This window comes from Strix aluco, chromosome 14 (genome assembly GCF_031877795.1).
Source record: "Strix aluco isolate bStrAlu1 chromosome 14, bStrAlu1.hap1, whole genome shotgun sequence".
Lineage (NCBI taxonomy): Eukaryota > Metazoa > Chordata > Aves > Strigiformes > Strigidae > Strix > Strix aluco.
In genome coordinates this window covers 13,858,296-13,864,295 of record NC_133944.1, presented here as the reverse complement: position 1 = coordinate 13,864,295, position 6,000 = coordinate 13,858,296, and the positions used below count along the sequence as shown (strand labels likewise).

The following is a 6,000-nucleotide window of genomic DNA, read 5'->3' as shown; positions in this document are numbered from 1 at the left end:
GAACTCATTTCAGTCAAGATGAAACTAGTCTTACCTGAATCAATGTTTTAAGTGTCCCTGTGGCTCGGCATTTTGAATAATCAATCTGTCTCCATCGCTTCTTAATCATGCGCATCACAGTCTTTTTTATTTGTCAACCCTTTCGGATCCTGGCTTTTTGTTATTAACATGCCCCTAATGTCACATGCAAGCCTTTTCTTTAAAACAAGCTGCTCATTGGTGTATTTTGATACTTTTTATTATTACTAAATCTTTTTTCCCATAATTACACCACAATCATTATATAATCCCATAACAAAGAGTCTATTGAGGCACCATGCTTTTGTCAACTATGGGACACAGAATCCATAATTGCATTATTCAGCTTCCCCCCCCCCCCCCCCCCCCTTTCTGCTTTGTAGAAACACAACCTATTTCACCAGTCACATTTGCACCTTGTTTGCTTGGTTATATATTATTTACTAAATCGTTGCCCTGCGGATAAACCTTGTAAAGTTGCTTTAAAAAAGTTATTTGTTTGATAATTAAGTCCTGAAAACCCATCGTTTAATGATTATTCCGAACCCATAAGGCAGAGAACCTCCATGACGTTTTTCTCTAAGTTTAATTACCGTATGCTAATTTCCTTGCCTACTACGTGATTAATTAAAATCATATTTTCATAATCATTTGGCACTAGTATTGTTTTAGAATTATCATGATCCCCTAAATAGTGTATGTAAATAAAGTCGGCTCTAATGGAAAGAATCAAAATGCAACGCTGAGGACCTTTATGTGTTTGTATGCATGCGATTGGCAACATAACTGGCTTATTTACATTAAATACGCCACAAGGTTACAGTGCAGATCAACGTCACTTTATCGCTGATTACTTCTCTTAAACGCCGGAGCGGTGACTGATGCTCCGGTCCCCCTGTCCACCAAGGTTTCCCCGGGAGTTTTTTTTTTTTTAGGAGAAACAGACTTTGCATAGTTTCGGGAGCAGGTAAGCAGGGCGCTTTGTGGAGCCCGGCGCTGCCCCCGGGGGCTCGGCGGGGTTTGCGGGGCGCGGGCAGGGGCGGCGGGGCGCGGGCGCGGGGGCTGCGCGGGCGCGGGGGCTGCGCGGGGCGCGGGCAGCGGCGCTGGCCGTGGGGCTGCGGAGCGGCGCGGGCTCCTCGGGGTGTTTACACGGGCTCAAGGTCACGACCAAGCTGCGCCGTGTTAAATGGTTTCTTAGTTGCTAGACAGGGAGAAAAAATGGACGATCACAGACCATTCTTTGTAGATTATTATATCAAGGGTTCAGCTTTTGGCTCATCAAAGCTAAATGCCGCAAGACCTATCTAGTTGCTGTGAATTATGCCAAGACGACAATGGAGTGCTTTTTTAATGGTACAATGCATTTCACCTACCAGATAGGGGGAGTCCACGCTGAGAGATGGGGATGTCTTGTGATGTTGGGTGATCAGTATCAATGAAGGGGGTTATTCTGAAAAGAGACAGATTAAAATAAAGCGCTCTTTGCTCGGGATGTGCTGGAAGCAGTTGGGAGGGCTACCCGGAGCGGGCGGCCGCGGCAGCCCCGCGCCGCACTTTTCCCCCTCCGCACAAGAAAATGATCAAGTCAATCATGTGGACATGCTTCATTATTCATTGAACACAATCTTTTACAACGCTCCGTTTACGTGCGGGAGTTTCTTCTACGCTTTGCTTTAAATTTTAAGGTAAGAAAGACAAAGGTAAAAAGGGGGTTTTTGAGGATCCGGGAGGCTCCCGTGAGCCATCAAAGAGGCTCCAAAGTCAGTCCGGAGTATGTTTTTTTTTTTTATTTCTTTTTAATCATCGCAATGGGGCCTGCGTTTTCCACCGTGATTAAAAAAATACAGTATAATTAAATATCCATAGCAGTGACGTTTGCAAGCAGGGCTGTCAGGGGAAAAGCAGAAAATAATGAAAGGAGCGGAGAAGCCATTGAATGGCGCTATAGAACTTAGCCTGAAGAAAACCCTACGTTTTTCCTCTTTCTCTCTCGTTTCTTTTAAAACCGTTACTTTACAAAAAAGGAGCGGGCGGGCGAGGCGAGGCGAGGCGAGGGGAGGCGAGTGCCGGCGGCGGCCGCGACGCTGCCCGGGGGCGGCCCGCCCGCGGTCCCCAGCCCGCACCGACCCTGCCCTTAACTTGCCCAGAAACTTTTTGTTTTAAAGGGTTGCTGCGGAGCAAACTTTGCCGAAGTGACTTTAAACGCGGGCCCCCCCTTCCTCCCTCCCTCCCCCCTTAGGATCCCGGCTAATCGTGGTGTAATTTGTAAACTCCCCCCCTCTTTTTTTTTTTTTTTTTTTAATCAAAGTTAGCTGATGCATACCATGTGTCAAACTTGTGAGATTCAAGTGCCTAAGAGACCTGCCATTTTGTGCTCTAATCGACCTCTTATGAATAGGAGCCGTGCATAATGCTGCGAGGAGCGTTGTGACATTCAAGTAGGCACTAAATGTCAGGCCAGGTCTCAGCCCTTTCGGGGGGAGCGGAGCGCGCCCGGCGGCGCCGCGGGGAGCGGGGAGGCACCTGCCAGCCCGCCGCCGGGGCTTTTGTCAGCGCCCGGAGAAAGTAACAGGTTAAGGAGGAAACTTAAATGGCAATCCCCGGGGGGGGGGGGGGGGAGCATCCCCTTCCCGGCGGCGCGCTGTGCGCGGGCGCGGAGGGCCGCGGGGGCGCCGCTGCCTGCGCGGGGCAGCGGCCTCGCTCTCCTGCGCGGGGGGCTGCGCGGGGCTGCGGTGCCGGGGAGGCGGGGGGGCACCGGGCCGGCGGCGGGATTAACGGGGGGGGGGGGGGGAGGAGAAATTCTTTGATGCTGTGTAGGAAAGAATCCAGATTTTAATGCGCCCATCTGTTGCAGTTTTGCAAATAATATATATATGTGTGTGTTGTGTGAGGGGGGAGAGGGGCTGAGGGGAGCGGTGCCGCCTGTGAACTTTACCGCAAAATAAAACGTCGCGAAGATTTATGCTTTTTTTTTTTTTTTTTTTTTTTTCCCCGGAGGGTCCGCGGCTCCCGCGGGGCGGCTCGCACGGGCTCCATCCGAAAAGTTAGTTGCCGGCGTCCTCCGCCGCGGCGGCGGGGCCGGGGGCACGGTCCGCCTGCGCGGAGCCCCGCGCGGGCCGTGGGTGCCGGCGCCCGGGGCGGGCGGGGAGGGCTCCGGCCGGCGCCTGCCTGCGCGGCGGGCATTGTTTCGGGGTGCGTGCGGCGGACATGGCCGTGTCTGGTACAGTGTCGAGGCGGAGACGTGATTTGTCAGAGCCCTTCGTTTCCACTTCAGCCGCCGCCGGGCCGGGGAGCGGCGGCGCGGTGGGGCCCGGCCCGGCGCGGAGCGGCGGGGCAGGGGCGGGCGCGGGGCGCGGGGCGCGGGGCCGGCGGGGCGGGCGCGGCTGCCCGGGCGCCCGCGGCTGGAGCGCTCTGCGGGGCTGTGCATTCCCCCCCCGCCCCCCCCCCCCGTGCAGTTTAAAATAAATCCAACAGGGGCCGTGTTTGCTGAGCTGATTTGACCGGTTGATACAGATAGCAGCGGCGAGCCTCCCCGCTTATGTGGAAAAAGACTATTTTAAGTGTCATAATTAAGTTTAGAAGCCTTGTTTGGGCTCATTCACTGCTCGAAATAAAAAGGACTGGCTGCTTTTAGACCCTTTCTGGAGGGGTTGGCTAAGCGCCTCTGCACGTTCGCTTGGAGAAGAATGTTTTTTTTTCTAGTTTAATATTAGAAACTATATTTTTACTTGTTTAAACCGGATTTGATTATTCCTGCGGAGATTTTTTTCTCTCCCCCCCCTTCCTATCACTCAAATCTTTGTTCATTGTTCATTGACTGTGGAAGGCTGCTTAAATGTACGGAGAGAGGGGGGAGGCCCCCTTGCTGGTTTGATGTTGAAATAGTAAACCTGAATGAGGAGGGTGGCTGGAAAAGTGGACATTGCAGCTTTAATTAACTTCAAGATGCTTCAGCGAGGACCAGAGCGTAGTAGTGACGTTGCCTCATAAATCTGTCCAGTACAGTGCGTTGCATTGAACTATTACAGTATCACCGTCATATTGAATATTCACTACCTATCCGGGAGCAGATTTACATAATTGGATCTTTTTTAAATGAAACTTGTTTGCAAAAAACCAAACAAAACCAAAAAAACAAAAGCCCAAGTGAAAACCGCGGCGATCTGCATGATTATAAAGGGTTCAAACATATCCGAAAAGTAAGTGACCTGCATAAGTACATCAATAGGTTAAGTGCAAATAAGATGAGAAGTGCTTCTGAAAGCTGTACATTCCCTATGTGGTCTCTTGGGTTATTTCTCAATAGCGGGATTTTTTTGTAGCCTCAGGGATTTTAGGTTTTCTGTCTGCTTTCATAACTTTTTCCCTCACAGTTCTTATACAAGGTGAGGCTTTTGTACCGTGCCGGTGTACCTGTAGTGATATTTTTAAAGAAAATAGATTAACAGTTTGTAATTCGTGCTGTTTGAATTCTATAATTACAGCTACTGTGGAAGGGAAATGTGTATTGCTGTTATGTTTCTGATCATCGAATAGTTCATCACTAAATACTTCAGAATATTCAGAGATGGTGTGTGTATGTGTCTGTGTGCGCTTAAAAATCAACTTAGTTAACTAAGCTGTTACTTCTTAAATCATAGAGGCGACTAGTTTTTTAATGTGTGTTCCCCCCATTTGACGGAGGATGAAGATGACTGAAGTAATTAAAATACCAGAAATTTTTAGAGTGAATTTGTAGGTTGTATGTAAAACCCATCCCTTCCTAACCGAGTGGCTGGCTTACAATATCGCAGTTTTGGATCGGGCAGGTTTAGAAGTATTTCGTAAAATCAGATGCTGGTGTTTCAGATGCTGCGAGGACAAAGTTGTGGAGCGAAGGCAGCTGCAGGCGTTGCCTCCTGGGGAAGGGGAGCAGCGATCGGTGGGGCGAGCCGAGCAGAAGTGCAAAGTCTGCGTGCAGCCCAAGCCTTGCCCCGGCTCTCCCCCCTCGCTGAAGGCTGCTTTAGTTATGATGTCATTCTGATAGTGGAGAGCAAATGTCTCCTGATTCTACCATTAAACGCCTGGCTGATTTGCCTGATAATGATAGCATTGACGTCCTGCTCCTTGACAAATGCAAGCCCTATGAGCCCTATGAATTAACTTTTTCCCATAGATGAGAGCTAGCTAGCTTTACGATTCATGAATGTAGCAGCACTTCTTTGACAGATTACTTTGAACCTCCTCATTTCTGCAACAAAACCCCTTCCCTAAATACCACTTCTGCTAGGCTGCTGGTAGACCCCTGTACAGCTTGGGCCTGATTTGCAGAGCTGCTGAGCACTCATCACTTCCACTGACTTCAGATGGAGTTGTGGGTGCTCAGCAGCTTTGAAAATCAGGCCCTGTGTTCAGTCAACAGCTGATGCATTTTTTTGGCTTGTTTGGGGTTTTTTTTGTTATGCTTATTTTTTTAAAGTTAGCTAAAGAGGGCTCTATGATTTCTAGTCATTATAAAAATATTAAATAGTTTGAGATGTTTGTCCTAGTCTATTCTATCTTCCCCTTTCTGATATCCTTTTTTTTAAATTTTATTTTTAATTCATCTTCCAGTGGACGTGCTGTTAATCTTCTGAAGAAGAGAATCATAAATGAGTTGTTTAAAGTTTTCTGAATGTTGTAGAAGGGAAATGTCCCCAGTTTGGTAACAAGTGCTTAGAGGATCGATTGCTGTTTCAGAACGTGCACTAGAAGAGTCTTGGTACAGTTGCTAAACCCTGCGATTGGGTGCACTTTCTCATATCTGCTCTGTCTTCAGATTTTGCTTGTGACTGAATTTCTATCACTGCAGGTAAATGAGATTTAATATGATCTTTTTTTTAAAGTGCCAGTGGCTTAAACTTTGTTTTCATTTGCTGTTCAAATGATGACAATTAACAACTGCAGATGTAAGAAAGGTTAGTCTCTCGATTACGTTTGCAGGGAATGTATCTAAAATATTTG

The 6,000-nt window shown here is 48.4% G+C and overlaps 1 protein-coding gene across 3 annotated transcripts in view; it reads left to right on the top strand.

The window, feature by feature from the left end:
- The first annotated feature begins 892 nt into the window (after positions 1-892).
- The window catches only part of ZNF536 (zinc finger protein 536), a 352,727-nt gene continuing 347,619 nt past the window's right edge, over positions 893-6,000 (top strand). Inside the window, exon 1 of one of the 3 annotated variants that reach the window (XM_074839495.1) lies at positions 893-985. The gene's annotated coding sequence lies outside the window, so the exon portion shown is untranslated. Of the gene's footprint in view, positions 986-1,398; positions 1,704-2,504; positions 2,591-6,000 lie in introns of those variants that run through there. The other 2 variants (XM_074839491.1, XM_074839492.1) reach the window with 2 other exon arrangements.